Below are 19,582 nucleotides of genomic sequence, written 5' to 3'. Positions count from 1 at the left end.
GAACAATGACTCCATTCTCTTCAAGCTTGTCCCCTTCTGTCCTTGTCTTCTAGGAGGACTTTTGGAAGAGAGGCAAGGGCGGGGTTGGGGGGAAGGTACCTTACAAATAACAAAAGCAACACAGATGAACACAAAGAGCACATGGTTTTTCCTTCCCCTAGCAGGGGGAATAAATCCAGAGTGACGGTTTCCTGGAGCAAGTGTAAATTCCCGAGAGATTATTCCTGGGACAGCATTTACTTTCCCTACTTTTTGCTGTGTAAGAAGGCCTGGAGAGACTTGGTCTTGGCCTTAACTGTGACAGTCCACCTTCTAATTAATGCCCCCCCTGCTGAGATACAGAGGTTCAGGGTCAATTACCCCAAATAAATATTCCAGGATAACTACCAGTAACCCTTGAATGGCAATGCCGTACTTTTGTCTTATAAAGTTATTTAGCAGCATTTTAGCCACTTTGAAGTGAACCATATCTTCCAAAATTATAATACAGTTTAGTTGTCTTGGTGATGGTTCACCATCAGAAATACGTGGAGCTTAGAAAAGAGAAAAATAGACATACACAGGGATATAGCACTGAGAATGTGGATCGGGATTCTGTTGCAGACAACAGAATCCACTCAGCAGGTAAAATAAAATGACTTACAAAATTGTTGGGTCAGGAAGGCCAGTGAAACACTGTATGTCGAGCTTTCTGGAACAACTTTGAAAATCGTGTTGTAATGGAGTCACTGCCTGGTCAATCATGAAGACACTGCCTGATGATTTAGGAAGCTGCTCTCTCCAGAAGGAAGCCGTCACTGCCACGGTCAGGAAACGGCCAGCCAGGAAGCCACCACAGAAAAACCAGGTAGTCCATAAAGGTGATTGCCAGTGGTGACAACAGAAGAGGTGGAAGTACAGCATAGTAGGCAAAATAATGTGCCGCCCCCCTCAAAGATATCCATGGCCTAATCCCTCCAAACCTGTAAAGGAAGATATTACCTTCCATGACAGAAGGACCGTTGGAAAGATGCTAAAGTCAAGCTCCTTGGGATTATCCTGGATGCTCCACCTGGGCCCAGGCTAATCTCATCAGCCCTTAAAAGCAGAGAACCTTTCCCAGCTGTGGTCACGTGACTATGGAAGAAGGCCCAGAGAGATGCAGCATTGCTGACTTTGAAAGTGGAGCAAGAAGCCCCAAGAGAAGAAACGTGGGTGGCTTCTAGAAGCTAAAAAAGCCAGGGAACTGGGTTCTTCCCTAGGGTCTTAAGAAGGAAACACACCTGCGCTGACACCTTGATTTTAGCCCGGTGAGAGCCATTTCAGACTTCTGGCCTTCTGAACTGTAAGATAATAATTATATGTCACCTTACACCACTGAATTTATAGTAATTCATTACAGCAGCCATAGGAAGCTTAATACCACAGCCTCCCCTTCAAATCTTGTGGCAAGCACACTGGTGGAGGCCACCTGCATCATGTGCAGAATCTGAGCTACAGGGGATTCTGGGAAATGTAGTCTTCCACTTCCAGGCTTCAGTACTGAAAGTCACCAAGATGGGGCTTAGAATGGCATCCAGTGCCAATCACAGATAGCCATTGCAGCTGCCATGAGAAGGCATGGGGAGCCTGGAGAGCTACAGTGTATATGCACTGCACCCTGAGGGACGGAGGCGTGTGGACATGGCAGGACAGAATTGGATGCCTGAGATATTTAGGAAGTTTAACAAGTGTTATTAAGTCATTAAGGCATCGGGGGGAGAGGAGGGGAAGGCCTCAGAATAGTTGCCTGTTTTACTGAATTAGAAGTTACTAACTGATCTGTTAGCTATTGTTGGCAGGGTGGTATTCAGGAGAGATTATATATAAGTATCAGTATCAGGGATAATCATTGACATGTAGACAGTCTATATGGCAAACTGTGTTTTCCAAAGATGGCCTCAACAGTAGCTCCCACCCTGTAAGGCCCTTCCTACATAGTGACATTGATACTCTTGCCATTGAGAAATGCGGTTTTTGTTCCCTTCCCTCAAACTCATGGCTCTCTCGACTCATAGAGAATTGACTTCCAAGGCTAGTTCACAAAAGATAACTCAGCTTCTCACTAGCTCTTGAAGCTACCAGCCACCATGTAAGCTATCTGACGATCCTGAGGCTGCCATGCTGTGAGGAAGCCCAAACTAACCGACCTCAGGGAAAGGCCTGGGACCACAGGAAGAAAGAGAGGCGCCTGGCCAGCCCCCAGCTTCCCTGGTCCCTACTACTCCGTGTCCAGCCACCGTCTGACTGCAGCAGAGCCCTTCCCAGCTCCTGACTCACTGTTGCTGTTTTAGTCCATACTATTGGATGCAGAAATAAGGTCAACTAAAACCACAATTTTTGTTATTCCTATCACATTTCACATTACTTCACTGTGAGGTAAATAGCATGACAGTTGTCAGTAGTAGAATAACCAGATCTAAAGCCCACCTTTCCTCCTGTTGAATATTGACCAGAGAAACCCATTCTTAAAATAGGTATTGGAAGCGAACAGTTTGAGGTTGGTTTGTTGGGGGAGGAATTAGGGAAAGGGGAATTGGTAGCCTTGAGACAGAATTTCACACTGGCTAATTCATCAGGTGAATAAGCAAGACTCCCAGTAACTTCTTTTGAAAGTAGAGTTGTCTCAGTGTGGCCAGTTGAAGTACCGCAAGTCTTTACTTTAGAGAGTGTTGTCAAATTAGGGACCCGCTTAGGAGATGGAGAAAAAAGAGATGAAGCATAGCCGGACAAACCCGCGATCAAGTACAGCTAGCCACCCTGGCAAGCCCTTCCTCGCCTGCAGGCTGACAGCTCTTACCACTTCTTTTTTCCACATGCCTCCTTCCTTGATACCTAAAGTATACTTCTGAGGTTCAAGGTGTCCCCTGGAAATAGTACATAATATTAATAATGAATTAGTCTAAATAGCACCTTCTATTACTGTGGGTTTTTGCAGTTTTCAACAACTTTCAGCACACCCATTGTCCTATTAAACCAGAGAATCCCATGATGTAGGCAGGACTAACATTAATGTCCCTGGTTTCACCAATTAGGAAACAAAACAAAAGGATTAACTGGCTTGTGCAAAATCACGGTGCTAGTATATCTAAGAGGTTGGGTTAGTGCCTAGCCTTTCTCACTCTCGTTCGGGGTCTGCCACTCCAGAATATCCATTCCATTCGCCTCTGTAGCAAAATCAGTGTTAAGCTGGAGAGAGGGATGGATAATTTGTTCTGCTTGCCCACACCTTCAGGCACCAAAATATGGCCTGCTTGAAGCCTAATTTATTGAGAGCCTGAAGCACAACTGTTTTCTCTTCTTACCTGACTAATGCTCTCAGTTTGATGCCATATTTTGCAAGTGGAAACCTGCCCCAATAATGACACAAGAAAGGTCAGGAACTGCTCCCTTTGCAGGCTCCCATGACATCCCTGAAAAAGGTTGCCCTTTGAATTTTGTCCAATAGTCTTCGGGCTAAAATAGGACAGAAATGACATATGCTGTTACTTTTTAAAGGGTTATTTATTATTATTATTATTTTTTTAGATCCTCAAAGTGTGTTTCTTCACATTAAGGTATTTTCCAGATGTAATTTGTTTTGGCTCTGAATGTTGCAAAATGGCTGTTTCGCCAAATGGAAGAAAACAGCCAGAGCCAGAAGAGGCTGAGGGGCTGCGTTAGCTCCGGGAGCTTTCATTATGTGAATATACATAATATTCTTGACCACCTCTAGTGGTCAAGCTAGAGGTACTGAAACAGTATTGAGAGAATGTGTAGTCTTAGTTTAAGGAATGAGTGTCTCTCCTTTACAGTCCAGCTGGGGGGAAATAGATGCAGGTAGACCGTGCATGTGGGGCCTCCCAGGTGGTTCAGTGGTAAAGACTCTACCCGCAATGCAGGAGATGCAGGAGATGTAGGTTCGATCCCTGGGTCAGGAAGATCCCCTGGAGTAGGAAATAGCAACTCACTTCAGTGTTCTTGCCTGGAAAATTCCATGGACAGAGGAGTCTGGTGGGCTAGTTCTTGAGCAACAGAGCACACTGCACACAGATCTTGCATGTAGATTCTCTTTTATCTTTGAGTAAATTATGCAATCCTGAATGTAGACACAGGGGAGTCTGAAGTCTTTGTAATTTAAAAAATAACACCCCCCCAAAATACAAACCCAATTTCTGAATTATAGATGTGTTCACTTGTATCTCATATTGGATGTTGACATAAAGCCCCTCTTCCATAGCGAAGCATCGAATCTAAATTAAAATGTTTTATGTAATATTAATAATAATAGCTATCATTTAATAGCATTTCCAATATGCCAGGCACATGCATTCATTCCTTGAATTCTCACAATGACCCCACTGTAAAATTATCATCTGTATTATAGATGAGAGAACTGACATTCAGCAAAATTAGTAAAGGCAGAGTTCAGTTTTAAATCCGGGTAGCCTGGTATCAAGTCTGGATTGTAGCTGTGGATGTAAATATACAAAAACCCCAAATTTAGGGTTCCCATGATGGCCAGTTAGTAGCATGTTCCATGAGCCTGAGTTCCTCCACAGAACTAAGCTGGCTTGTTGTTCCCAGATCACTTGGCTTAGTCTCTTGGTACTGAGATGGCCCACGTGGTTTTCAGGTTGAGATTCTTAGTTGATATCAAGGCATTAATGAGACACCTCAGGATTCTACTGTAATCCCCGAGAAGTTTTTTCACATTATCCAGCCAAAAGATTCATCAGTCCAGCTAAGTAGGCATTGTGCCTGCGCTGAGAAGTACTTGATAACTGTGGAAACAATCCATTCTGACAAATGACAGCGTCAGTGGTAAGCCTTACCCCTCCCCGTTACCAACATTGTCACTTACAATGCCTCAGAGATCTGAAAATCCCACAAAAGGGGAGGGAAATGAAGAAAAAGCAATTTTGTTGTTCTATCACTAAGTCATGTCCACATCTTTGTGACCCCATGGACTGTAGCCCTACAAGCTCCTTTGTCCATGGAATTTTCCAGGCAAGAATACTGGAGTGGGTTGTCATTTCCTTTTTCAGGGGATCTTCCCGACCCAGGAATTGAACCCCCATCTCCTGTTTGGCAGGTGGATTCTGTACCACTGAGCCACCTGGGAAACCCAACTTGAGAGAAAAAAGGAGTCATTCCTTCTCTTTTAGAAGGACCATTGTCTAATCCATACCCACATGCAGAGTGTCTCTTGATCAGTTTTGTCTTAATTACTGAATGCAGGAAAACAAGATCATTGTTAATTCATGCAGTTTAAATTTATGCATAGGAGAATTATGCAGGGTAATTACCTGCAGTTGAAGAAAATGAATGGTGTCAGATCTGGTTAATCCATGCATGTTTCACCCTTCTATCCCTCTGTTCTCAGAGAAGACTTAAAAGTGGTAACTAGTGTGTGATATGAAAAATTGCATTGGTTTGTTAAACAGAAGTATTTTTTGCCTTTGATTTGCATCACAAATAGAGTTCTCAGATTTGGACTGACTACATTTGAATATAATTTTCAGAACAAAAGCTTTGATTCACTGTCTTAACTCCTGTGTAATCTTTTCCAGAAGTGCCCATTTTTAAAATCAGTGCAAGAGAAATTGTCTTCATGGGCCCTCTGTTAGCCTGAGTAAAATTTCCTTCGTGGGAATAATTCAGTGGGAATGATGATTATTTTGTTTATCAAGATTTATAGGGGATTTATAATAATGATTGCTAGTTTCCACATTGTCCAGAACCTCTGAGATCTACTGTCTTCCAAAAACTAAAACTGAAATAAACAGCTGGAACAAATTATGGGGCAGTGAGCGGACAGAGACGGAAATATGCTCATGACTTTTGCCAAGCCATAGGTTAAAGCAAGCAAGAGCTGTTAAAGCCTCTTTGAATTCATCTATGGTAATTGGGGGAAAAATAAGATTTGGTTTTTGTTGATGTTGTTCAGTCATTAAGTCATGTTCGACTCTTTGCGACCCCATGGACTGCAGCACGCCAGGCTCCCCTGTCCTCCACTGTTTCCCAGAGTTTGCTCAAATTCATGTCCACTGAGTCAGTGATGCTGTCTAACCATCTGACCCTCTGCCGCCCCCTTCGCTTTTGCCTTCAACCTTTCCCAGTATCAGGGTCTCTTCCAATGAATCGGTTCTTCATGTCAGGTGGCCAGAGTACTGGAGTTTCAGCTTCAGCATCAGTCCTTTCAGTGAATAGTCAGGATTGATTTCCTTTAAAATTGACTAGTTTGATCTCCTTGCAGTCCAAGGGACTCTCAAGAGTCTTCTCCAGCACCACAATTTGAAAGCATCAGTTCTTCAGTGCTCAGTCTGAAGAACTGGTCCAGCTCTCACATCCATATGTGATTGCTGGAAAAATCATAGCTTTGACTAGATCTGGTTAACGTTTATTTTAAAAAAAAATATTCTTCATAACTTTTCAAAAATTTGAGACAGGTTATAATATCATACAATTAAAAAGAGAATAAGAATTAAAAGGAATAACTCAGAAAAATCAATATTCTAACTTTAAAGAATGAATGTTTATGCTGATTGAGCAGCAAGTTTTGCTCTGAACCTCCCTGTAGCCAAACCAAAACAAGTATATACTAGGTTATCACTAAAGTTACTACTATCAGGAAGATGGACATGGAGCAATTCCTCGAAGGGCAGATTACCCCAGCAACGAATTGTAAAAGAAATGTCTGATGTGGGAGCTTAGACAAGGTGAAATTGAGCTTGTTAACCAGAGCACTGCAGTGAAGTTCAGAAGTCAGCACTGCACGTTGACCTTCCCTCTTATTCTCTTATCCCGCCATCACATTCTCCTAAAGATCCAGAAGGAACAATCAAAGTAAACTCCATGAAGAGAAAAAGAAATATGCGTTTTTGGCCTTCAGTTGCTCTGTTTGGGGGGACAAGAAAGATTCAACTTTTCTAAGGTCAAGTTACATGCCGTGATCAGATTTTTGTCTTCAGACAAGGTTAACAGAAGATTAAGGATGACTGCTCCCTTCCCCACACGCCCTCACAGGGGAGCCCAGCTGAGACAATTGAGTTGCAATTTCACAATAATCTTTATTACAGCACCAGATTTCAGCACTTGAGATCTTGGGTTTTAGCAAGACCAACTCGATTAGCAAAATGAAGCAGGGCATGAAAACATGGAACTTTCATTGTTTAGGTGAGGCCATATCTCTTTTTACCCTTGACTTGATTACAATGATGACAGTGACGATGATGGTGGTGGTGGTGGTGGTCATAGCAGACATCTGTTTTACTGAGTACGTACTCTGTGCATTATACTTTACAGGCTTGATTTCCCTTAACTATCACAATAACTTACTGATGTAAGTGTTTAGAGATGAGGAAACTGAGCAGAGCTCATTGTTCCAAAGAGGACATTCACACCGATTGTGTGCCTGCAGACTGATGGTCTAACCACACACCATAAACTTGAGGTGTCTATATGTGAACGTGTGTGTTTAAGCTTCTGGATCCTGCTGCTTCATTGTTCTTACTTGCTGCTTCTCTCTGTTGCTTACAAAGACACTGACTGCAGCAATCTCTGTCTCACCTAAGACCCTCTTTTAATTAGAGCTATGATGGCATGACTCGTCTCTGAGTTGACTCTCAGGAAATATGTAACCTATATATACACGTGTTAAGTTTAAGTGTACTTTCATTTACTAAGACAAATGCTCCCACCTAAACCATTTTCCTTGATTCTGAAAGTCCTAACAGAAACATAACTGATAAATTTGATACTGCCCTTCCCTGCTGAGATCATTAATTGTGGCACACAGCATGGTCTGAAATCCAGCTCTGGAAGGCAGCAGAAGGGTAGGGGGGTGCAATGACTGGCTGTGTCCAGCCACCTGTCCATGCTGTTGCCCCCCTTTTCTCTTCACCCTCATACCCCAGGCTGAACAGTTGGAGGGCATCTGCTCTTGGGGCTGAAACACCCGCACTGCCGACTCAGAAACAATAAACCCATACTGCTGAATGATATATTTTTGGTGCAGAGAAAAATTTTGTCCCTCCTAGGGATCAAAATACATTCTTACATGAATGCATGTCATTTTTTTTTAAAAGACATTGCCCAGTTCACATTCCAAATTCTGCCCATCCCATTGGATTGTACTGAACACCCACATTTAACGTTCTCTGTACTTTCAATTGCAAAGTCTTGAGATGAGGTTTGAGAAACACAATGTGAATGACATCCTTCAGAAGAGAAAAATGTTCAGAGCAGCTGGTTGTCTGGAGGGTGTCCACTGAAAAGCTCGCAAATCATACTGTAGAAAATCAACTCTTACAGATGCCTGCTTGGTGGTAAAGTACCCTAGGATCTTATGCCGTATTTAATACCAACTGCATTTTTTTTTTAATTTAGGGGGAATCAACTTGTTTTTCACTACCTCTGCAGATATTACATAGTCTCTAATTGAAGCCTAGCTCAGTTAATTCCACTTTCAAGAGACTTGAGAATGTACAGTACTTATAAATGAGCTCCTAGGTAAATTATAAAACTCATGAAATCAGCCTCCCAGTTCTCTCTGGGAGGTGCACAGGATGTCATCATCTAGACCTCATTAAACTGGAGACAACTTGGTAATACATCCTCATCACGGTAACGATCAGAATAGTGCCTGCTCTTCACTGTTCTAAGCACTTGAATTCATTAGCGTATTTAATTTTCACAGCAAACTGGGAGTTTGTTTCTTTTCCCACTTTTACAGATGAGGTAATTATGGTCTGGAGAGGTCAGGCAACTCATCAAGGCTGCACAATATAAAGTGTTTCTGCCAGGCAGGTTGAATTCTTTGGTCTCCATAGCCCTGACATGGAAGGCCTATATTTTGTCATCACAATTGGGAAACAGAAGATGAGATGACCATGAGTTCCAGTCCTGATAGGGAGTTACTTTTGAGTCTTCACACAGTGGACGGTTTTTCTTTTAAACCCTAGGATACCCAGAGCCATTCCTTTTTTTGCCATTTGAGAAGTGATGCAGTTTTGTCCTGTGTTTCTGGTGAAGACTAGCAATGCCTTTTCCAAATATTTTTTTGTATCAGAGTTGGAATCAAGCAACTAAAGAACATTAATAACTCAATTTTTTGTGCATTGAAAGAATAGGAGGTAGATGTGATCAAGATTATGGCAAAAGGTGTGCAGAGAAAAAAAATGAAACCCTGGGAAGATTTTATGTATCTCTGGCAAGGCTCCACCCAGATCAATTAAATTAAAACCACTGGGGATGAGGCTCAGACAATCACATTATTAAAAAGCTCTCCAGGTAATTCTAATATGCAGCCAGGTTTGAGACTCTCTAAACTGTGTTATGCTCTTTCTAGAGGTTATTGATAGTTATATCCATAGGAAGGTGCAGAGGCCAAAATATAGGTTAAATATTTATTTTAACGTGGTAAATGTCTTCAAATAAGCCCAGTAACTCAGTTTCTAACAGTGAACGTGACTTTCTGGATTTAGTCATGAATTTGTTACACCTGAATAACACGGATTACCTACTTGTATTTGTTGACTCGAAAGTGCTGTTATTATTGTTATACTGTGTTATAATGAGCATCTTATTGTGGCAAATGGTTGAGTGAGTGAATTCATGAGTGCTCGGCTGTTCAGTTGTGTCTGACTCTTTACGACCCCCTGGACTATAGCCCACCAGGCTTCTCTGCCTACGAAATTTTCCAGGCAAGAATACTGGAGTGGGTTGCCATGTCCTCTTCCAGGAGATCCTCCCAATCCAGGCATTGAACCTGAGTCTCCTGCATCTCCTGCATTGGCAGGTGGGTTCTTTACCCACTGAGCCATCTAAGAAGCTCATGGGGAATGGTTATGGAATAAGAAAATAAAAAATAAGAGTAACAGTGAAACAAAGGTCAAGTTGATGGAAAGTCATATTAAGAAACAGGCAAAAAAGGGAATTCCCTGGTGGTCTGGTGGTTAGGACTCCAAGCTTTCACTGTTGAGGGTTGGGGAACTAAAATCCTGCAAGCCTCATGTCATGGCCAAATTTAAAGAATAAGAAGGCAAAGAAAACTGGAGGAGGACTTCTGCTTTCTCAGCTAAAGGAAAGTAGAAATAGGTAGACACTCTGATTCTAGATCCACTTCTGCCAACAGTCTTATTAGTACAGTTGTCTACAAATCAGTCTCCTTACCTAGGCAGTGGGAATCATGACAGTTGCCCTACCTTATTTACATGGTTGTTGTCAGAGTATAGATGTCAAAGCATTTGGAAAGGACCAATCCGCGGATTTGAAAGGTTATTGTGAATCCCCTCACTAGATGATAGTAGAGATTCAGACAGCTCTGTGGCCACCAAAAGATGCACCGTTCTCTTTATTTTTATTCCCCAAAGGGTCACCTGTTCTAAGTTCTTTTAACTTTGGCATCAGTACTAAATTCTTTAGAAGCCCTATATGGTGGAGAAAGTGAAAGTGTGAGTTGCTCAGTCATGTCCGACTCTTTGCGACCCAGGGACTGTAGCCCACCAGGCTCTTCTGTCAGTGGAATTCTCTAGGCATGAATACTGGAGTTGGTTGCCATTCCCTTCTCCTGGGGATCTTCCCGATCCAGGGATCAAACCTGGGTCTCCTGCATTGCAGGCAGACTCTTTGCCATCTGAGCCACTATATCTACCTCTGCAGTGGAGAAGGCCTCTGTCAATTGACTGGAAAACTGTACTTCCCTATACAGAGATTATTTCATCTTTTCATTTTTGGATGACTAATGCTCCCAGGCTCAGTGCTGCCAGTTTGCTCAGAGCCTGCACTTGTTCCTCAAGTCCTGACACCTCAGACCCCTCTGTGGCCCTATCCATGGTGAAAGCCTCAAGCTATTCCCACACGCTTCTCCCGGCCAGCCAGAGGACAGAGGCGAAATCCGAGGCCCCCCTGACCCCACAGCTCTGTTCCTTGTTGACCTGCTCCATGGCCAAGAGAGGTGGTCCCGGTTTGGGGTTTCTGTGTTTACACAGATGTTGATCTGGGAGGAGTGGAAAGTTAGGTGGGTCTGGAAGTTATTAAAGCCAGTTAATTTGACCTCCAGTGTGGTCAAATTATAGGCTTCTTGTTTGCTTTGAAGTGGGATTGGGTCGACCCACCAAGCAAACAGGCTAAACCAAATCTCCCTCTCCTTCTAGAGAAAATAGACAAATTTCCCTTCTCTCTGACTTCCTCTTTATCTGCCCTGAGATTCAGGGAGGACAGAGATCATCATGTATTGCATTCATGATACATCCCCCATTCTTACATTCCCTGTGTTCTGAAGTGTTCCATAAAGGGGCTAAAGGCTGAGAAGTAGTTTCTGACACGATACTTGACTGCTTCACGCTAGATGTGGGCCCTGACACCCATTCACTATTTGGGATTGCTTTCTTGTATCAGCACTGGAACAGTAGACACATTAAAATGTTCAAATGTGCACATAAATAAAGCAAATGGAATAACATATTCCTAAAAACCCATCACCCAGTGCAATGATTGTCAAGAATTTTCCACACTTGCTTCATCTATCTCTCTTGTTATTGTTGTTAAAACATCTTAGAGCAAATCTAAACCATATGTCATTTCATTCCTACAAACTTCCGTGGGCATCTCAAAAGTGTAGACATATTTCTGCATGATCCTAATTCCATTTCACATCTAGCAAAATAAGCAATATTTCTTTAGTGTGATCTGAAGTCTAATCCATGTTAAAATGTCCCAAGTATCTCAAAAATGACTTTTTCCAGTAGGTTTGTCATCACAATCAAGACAAGGTCTACACATTGCATCTACATGTATAAGGAGGAGAAAGGACAAGATACTCAAGCAAAAAGTCCATTTAATCCTTAAAGTACAGTTTGGTTGCAAAGAAAGAACAAATGCTTATGGATCCCATACTGGACCCATCAACATATGGCAGACTCCCAACAGTACATCTCTTGAGTATTTTGTCCTTTCTCCTCCTTTTTTCCCATGAATAAATGATTTGCTCAGCAGGGAGTCTGAAGCCCTATGAAGATCTTAACCTACTTTATTTCTCCCAGACTGGCCAGAGGGACAGTGTGTATGGAGACAGTGGGTAGGACCCAAGAAAATGAATGAAAACCATTTTCTTGCTAGTGAACTAGAGACAAAATTTAAAACCCAGAGCCAAGAGAAGACCCAGCATTTCAGAGTGAGATTTGAATCCCAGAAAATAAAAAATAGCTCTTCGAACAATTCCAATGTGACTAGAGGATGGAGTAAATTCAGAGGGAAGGGCCCAGAATAGGGTTGAAACTGGTGAGTCAAGTGATGGAATGGTGTGGTGGGGGAGATAGGTTGTCTTGGGGAAAGTCTTCCAACCCCTCTTTTTCCTGCTCTTGAAAAAGGGATCTGACTCCCCTCTAGGTGGATGGGCGAAGGACATGAATGGGCAAAGGATTACAGACAGCTAAGAGTGGAGATTAACTTGCTAGCCGAGTGGGAGCTTGGTGTGATTTTTTGGAGTTATGTGGGCCTCTGTGAGGGGAAGTGTCCTGATGGTGCCTTTGGGCTCAGAATCCAAGTAATACAGCATTTCACATGTGTACAAATAGGCCTGTAATGTATTCTTTTGTCTTTGCTGTTGGGAGTCTGCCATATGTTGATGGGTCCAGTGTGGGATCCATAAGCATTTGTTCTTTCTTTGCAACTAAACTGTACTTTAAGGATTAAATGGACTTTTTGCTTCATTCCTGTTTTTATAGCTTCATATCCTCTGGTTGGAGCAAAGAACAGTAAGAAATTATTTTACCCTCTTAATGTATCATAAAAAGGAACGTAATTCTGCTTTGTTGATAATCTAGGCATTTGCACATGGCTATACCTAACTGCTTTGCATTCTGGTTATAAATTATTTGGTTTTGGCAACCAAAAATAACTCAGCAGATGTTGTTCATATGACCACCTTCTTGGTATGCAGGAGCAAGGACCAGTAATGAACCCACTATCCCCTTTATAGAAGTTTAATTTGCTAAAATTACCATGCAGAGAACATGTGTGCGGGCCTCTGGGAAACCATGCAGCTTTGAAACTGCTGGCGTGTGATGGCACTTTCACAAACAGCCTTATTCTAGTCGAACCACAGAGTAACTCTCTGACACTGGTTTCTTCTGAAATGTTATCATTTGTGTCTTCCTTTTTTCACCTCTGCTTTGTTCAGTAATAATTCACATGGCTTCAGACAGAACACCACAGGTTTAGGGAGACCAAGTTCACATTATCAGAAAAAATTTACTCCAAGGCAGGGAGAATTAACCATAGAGATAAAATTCTCCCGGGTTGGCAAAAAGTATTTGTTCAGGTTTTTCCATAAGATCTTAGGGACCAACTTTTTTGCCAATCCAACACATAATGATCGGAAAGTGCCAACATTCAATTGGCTCATTTCCTTGGTAAAAACATCTTTTTCTTTGTATGTTGCTTTAAAAGCCTCAGCAGCACGTATACTAAAATTGGAACAAGAGTGAGATTAGCACGGCCTCTGTGCAAGGATCACATGCAACCTTATGAAGCATTCTGTATTTTTCTATTACATGTTAAACAGATAAACAATAAGGACTTTCTGTACAACACAGGGAACTATTTTCATTTATCCTGTAATAACCTGTAATGGATAACGAGCTGAAAAAAGAATATACCTGAATCACTTTGGTGTACATCTGAAACTAACACAATATTGTAAATCACCTGTGCTTCAATTTAAAAAATTAAAACATAAGGTTTAACAAACATCTCTCTGCTTTTATCGGACTATAGTGCAGACACAACAGGTCATTGCTTCCTGTTACAGATTCACACTAACTACCACTCTCCCATTATAGATTATTAATTTTCATAGTAAGTCTGTGTTATGAGAACTTTTTCTATAGAGTTACAGTTATATAAACAAATCACTCCAATAGCTAACAATAACCTCTTGAAGTTGATCAGAACACACCGTCACTTACAGACTTCTAAAAACTGCATGACGCAGGCTGTAATCAAGAGAATCAGAATAGAGACTGTGAATAATAATGCATATCTTCCCACGTAAATTCTTTCATCTTCCCTCCTCTGGATGAGCCCTCACTATTTTTTTACATAAAAAGCCATGTGAAGGAGCTTCAGGGGCCAAAGCTGAGAAGGTGTCCAGGTGTTCTAACTGTGCATCTCGGCTCCTTCAAAACCCCTACGAGCTGCGCTTCATACCCTCGTGTATTATATTCAAGTCTATAATAAGATGCCTGAGTGCTAAGCATTTGAAGTACTGCTTTTAAAAGTGTTGTCATAACAACAGGAATAAAATGACGAATGTAACTTGAGTTTGAAAAGACTGCCTTAGCTTTAAGTCCATTGCTTTACCTTTGCAAGTCTTAACTGTCACCTCCTAGTGCAAACGAAAGCTGTGATCCTATGGCATTACCATAATTGAGTTGAGGTCTTTAGCTGTAAGGTGGCTCAGTGGTAAAGAATCAACCTGCCAATGCAGGAGACACAGGTTCAATCCCTGGGTAGGGAAGATCCGCTGGAGGAGGAAATGGCAACCAACTCCAGTATTCTTGTCTGCAAGAGACCTTGGACGGAGGAGCCTGGTGTGCTGCAATCCATGGGATCACAGAGTCAGACACTACTTAGCAACTAAGCATGCATGCATGCATGCCATCACATAAAATTGTCAGTCAACCCTCCAATAATTCCACTTAATTGCTCTGATGGCCAGAAATAAATTAATTGATCATAAGAAAAACCTATTTGATTGTGTAGGCCATATCTAAAAAGCTTTAAGATAATTCATCTCCTTTCTCTGAGATGAGCTATATCATGTAGCTTAATTATAAGGTTCAGTTCCATATTCTACCTGACTCTCATGCCCATGAACGAACGCGTTTTAGACACACATGCCAGGCAAAGGAACCATGCATGGTGCATGCTTACGCTTCCCAGCACACCGCTGGGGATATTCTTCTAAAGAGAAAGGGCTTTTTCTCTTTAAGATGGCCAAAGATGTAGCTCCGTTCTAGTGAAAATAATAAAAACTATGAGTTTACAAAAAAATGGTGATTTAGAGATTTCTCTGGTGGTTCAGTGACTAGGACTCCAAGCTTCCTCTGCATGGGGTACAGGTTCAATCCCTGGTCAAGGAAGTTCCGCATGCTAAGAAATAAATAATAAATAAAAAGTAAAACTGCTCTAAAAATAAAAGTACAAAAAATTGTAATTTCAAACTTCTTGAGTCTTCCATTTCTTAAGATAATCAGCTTAAATTAATCCAAACAAAATAGACACATTCAGAGATGGGAAATTTTGCCTCCCTATGCTCTAATGGTGGACAAGTCGTTACACATATTCCTAAACTCATATAGGATTTATAAGACCAAGAGTGGCTCCTAGTGAAAATTACAGACTTTGGATGATGGTGATGTGACAGTGTAGGTTCATTGACTCTAGCAAATGTACCACTCTGGTGGGGGTTGATAGTAGGGGAGACTGTGCATACATAAGGGCAGGGAGTATATAGAAAATTTCTGTACCTTCTGCTCAATTTTGCTCTGATCCTAAAACTGCTTTAAAAAGTAAAGCCAATTAAAAAAAAAAAACCTGTAAAAAATGGTAATTTTAGTAAAGTCAAATAACAGCAGAAGATGTTAGTACCATCTTGATGCTATTTTGAAGGAAAGAAGCAACAGCCACCATTAGCTAGAAATGAGTTGCCAAGCTCTAGGGGTAAACAGGCTACGTGCAAGAAAAGCTTAGAGGAGCTGATAACACCAGGCGTGGGGCCATTTCCTTCATACTGGAGTGTTGTTTTTGAATCTGATGATCAAATAATGAGGGTTTGTGGTGGGTGGATTTTTTTTCTCAGCAGGATCAGCCAAGCTGTCTACGAGGACAGTGTTTCCAAGAAATTTCCCCTTTTGATGTGCACGGTTTTTACTGTTGTTTTTTTTTTAATTAGTAAATTGACTTATTATTGCTAATAGCTTCAAGCTTCATTTAAGCACAAAATGTTTTCTCCTTCGAACCAGGAAACAGTTGGTCCTGTTTTGATGTCTACTTTGCACCAAATGAGGGTCTCTGAGTGTTTTAGACTTTGCATTTTAAAATGAGTTATGACAACATTAGTCAAAATCCATTCAACCTCCCTTGACATTTAAGCGAGTTTTAGGTCCTGAATCATTTCTCTTCTAATTGTCGTGAGGCCAGCTGCTTCTCTCTGCGTTTATTTAATCCACCAGAATGGAAGAAGAGATGGAGTTTTCATTTTCCTCAGGCTGAAATGGTGTCAATTATATAGAAGTTCTTACAACTGACTGTTCCTTCCAGTGAGTAGACATGCAATTAACGTTTCTTCTTTACTCTTCAAGTGGTTCTGCAAGACGCTGAAAATAGCTTCACAGTGCTCTGCTCTCATTGGTTTGATGGGGGAATAAAAGAGAAAGAAAGAGCGGAGCAGTAATATCAAATTACTTTATTTCTATATATCTCTTTTGGCTTCCCTGGTGGAAACCCCCTGCAGGGCAGGAGACCCAGGTCCGATCCCTGAGTCGGAAAGATCCCCTGGAGAAGGGAATGGCAACCCACTCCAGTGTTCTTGCCTGGAGAATTTCACGGGCAGAGGAGCCTGGCAGGCAACAATCCATGGGGTTGCAAAGAGTTGGACACAACCAAGCAACTAATACCTAAAAAGTATGTATGGTATTATAATTAGTGCATTCTATTTGATGGATAAAAGTCAGATGTATCTTCTAAGGGCTCATTCTAGATATTGATGATAGAAAAGAAACCATTATTCCACACTAAGATTTTTCATATGCTATCTCATTTTCTCCTTGCAACAACTTTGGTAACTTAGGTCTTATTATCCTCATTTTATTGACAAGAAAAATTGGAGCTCAGAGAGAACTTGAGTGAAACCTGGGTTACCTGGTTCCAGAGACAATGCTTTTCTATCCTACCCTGAGCATCAAAGAAGTTGGTACAGACAGACGGTACCTATGCTTAAGAAGTCTGTAGCTTGTTAAAAGAGATGAAACATTCAGGGAAATAATTATAAAACACTGAGTCCCTGAGTATGTTAATTCCCATCAATAATTGGAAGTCTTACCCCCCTCTCACCCCCAACCCAGAAAAAAAAAAAAAAATTGGAAGTTTTGTCAGAAATAAAGTCACGGATGTACAAAACAAGCGTATGATTACCAAGGGGGAAGAGGGGGAGGGGTAAATTGGGAGATTAGAATTGACATATACATACTACTGTATATAAAATTATGGCCAGCCTAGAACCTGGACATAAAAGTTACGACCAACCTAGACAGCATATTAAAGAGCAGAGACATTACTTTGCCAACAAAGGTCCGTCTAGTCAAGGCTATGGTTTTTCCATTGGTCATGGATGGATGTGAGAGTTGGACTATAAAGAAAGCTGAGCACTGAAGAATTGATGCTTTTGCACTGTGGTGTTGGAGAAGACTCTTGAGAGTCCCTTGACTGCAAGGAGATCCAACCAGTCCATCCTAAAGGAGATCAGTCCTGAGTGTTCTTTGGAAGGACTGATGTTGAAGCTGAAACTCCAATACTTTGGCCACCTGAAGCTAAGAGCTGGCTCATTTGAAAAGACCCTGATGCTGGGAAAGATTGAAGGCGGGAGAAGGGGACGACAGAGAATGAGATGGCTGGATGGCATCACCAACTCAATGGACATGAGTTTGGGTGAACTTTAGGAGTTGGTGATGGACAGGGAGGTGTGGTGTGCTGGGGTCCATGGGATCGCAAAGAGTCGTACACGACTGAGCGACTGAACTGAACTGATATATAAAATAGATAACTAGTAAGAACATACTGTATAGCACAGAAAACTGAACTCAGTATTTTGAAGTGACCTACATGGGAATAGAATCTAAAAAAGAGTGAATATAATACATATATATGTATATACATATATATGTATAACTGATTCACTTTGCTACGTACCTGAAACGCAACATTGTAAATCAACTATAAATCAACTCAACTACACACCAATAAAAAGTAATTTTAAAAAATCAGTTAAATAAACACCAAACTTTGGAAACAATAAATAAATAGATAAGATAGAAGTGCAACCAGAAATAATGGAAATTTTGTGGTTCACGCAGCAAGATTCCTCTGGTTGAGCTGGTTGATTTGCTCAGAAAATGCTTCAGGAAACAGTTGACTTTTGCATCAAACAGTAGTAATGGATCAAACCCACTGAATAAAATAAAAATCCATGAGACCATCCCAAAAGACCTGACAATGAATAAAAACAAAAGGATTCAAGAAAGCTCTTACAGTACAAAACAATGACTGAGTTCAAAGTCATTTTGCCACCATCATAATGATAATTGATTTGGGCAAAAATCATCAATGGTTGCTAAAACTTCTAGGTTAAAGAAACGAGATATTTGCATAGCCTCAAAGTACCTCCTTACCAACCACTTACCAGTTACAAAGGCAAAAATAGAAACTTTCCAGGCATCCAACACCTTAACCAAGGGATCAAAGTTGACATTAAAGTTGTTCTATAAGTTTTTTCATCCATTCACATCATTTGTCTCAGTTAATCAGTGTAATATCTCATGCTTGTATTTATCATTTGGTTAGTAAACAGAAGCTGACAACTGAGAAGCAAATATTAGCCTTGCCTTGATTTATTTTAAGACAGAACACTACAAAAAAAAAAAAAAAAAGCCAATGACTTAAATATATCCACTTTTTTTTTTTTAAGATTAGTCAACTGTTCTGTAATAGGTACCTTGCAACCATATAATACACAGACACCTATTTTTAGGATTCATCTTAAATAATCATTTAGCATAGCAGGCTATTCACATCTGGCCCACATGCCTCTTTCAGACAGCTGAATTATACTTTTGCTCTTGACCAATATGTGGGGGAGCATAAACAGGATGGCATTGTTAGGAGCGGGCAGTGGAGGAACACAACCCAGGCATGAAGAAATGAGTCAGAAAGCACAGCGGGGCCGGTATGCTGCGTCTTATGTGGTGCCTACAGGGAAAAGAATCAAAACATGAAAATACTCAACTCTCAGGTGCTGCTTCTTAATTGAGCTTTTCCTTTCAAGTCCTGATTCCTTGGCATTTCCTCTTGCAGAAGGAGTGATGACTTTTTCTGGAAACTGATAGAGACTTTCCAACAGCTTTATTGATGTAAAATTCATGTACCATAAATTTAATTCATCTTAGGTATATAGTGTGAGTTTCAGGAAACGTATACAGTTGTCCGGCAATCATCACAGCAGTTTTTTGAACACTTCCACACACACACACCTGCCCAAAGTTGTCTCATGGTCCTTTACCTGTTGGCATCTCTGGCACCAAGCCAACACACAAGTTAATTGTAGAATTGTCTGCTTTTGCCTGCCTGTCACCCCAGTAACCTGCCAGCTGACCTGCTGGCTGTTGCCTTATCACAGAAGATTAGTCTCAGTCTAAGGTGGAGATGGTGTAGCTTTGTAGCTGTGCAACTATTGATTTCTAAGTTGACATTCTCCCCCCATGAGAAATGCTTCAGTGAGAACTAAGAAATTCTTACTTTGTTC

At 41.2% G+C, this 19,582-nt stretch overlaps 1 protein-coding gene and 1 non-coding gene across 8 annotated transcripts in view; both read left to right on the top strand.

Moving 5' to 3' along the window:
• Positions 1 to 19,582, top strand: part of RIPOR2 (RHO family interacting cell polarization regulator 2) — a 218,757-nt gene that overhangs the window by 139,583 nt on the left and 59,592 nt on the right. The window lies entirely within an intron of this gene.
• On the top strand, positions 13,441 to 13,549 carry LOC139031673 (U6 spliceosomal RNA). Its single transcript, XR_011484174.1, has one exon. It is a non-coding gene; the product is annotated as a U6 spliceosomal RNA (small nuclear RNA).

This window comes from Odocoileus virginianus, chromosome 27 (genome assembly GCF_023699985.2).
Source record: "Odocoileus virginianus isolate 20LAN1187 ecotype Illinois chromosome 27, Ovbor_1.2, whole genome shotgun sequence".
NCBI classification, from domain to species: Eukaryota; Metazoa; Chordata; class Mammalia; order Artiodactyla; family Cervidae; genus Odocoileus; species Odocoileus virginianus.
The sequence above is the reverse complement of the archived record's forward strand: the minus strand, read 5'-3'. Positions and strand labels throughout refer to the sequence as shown.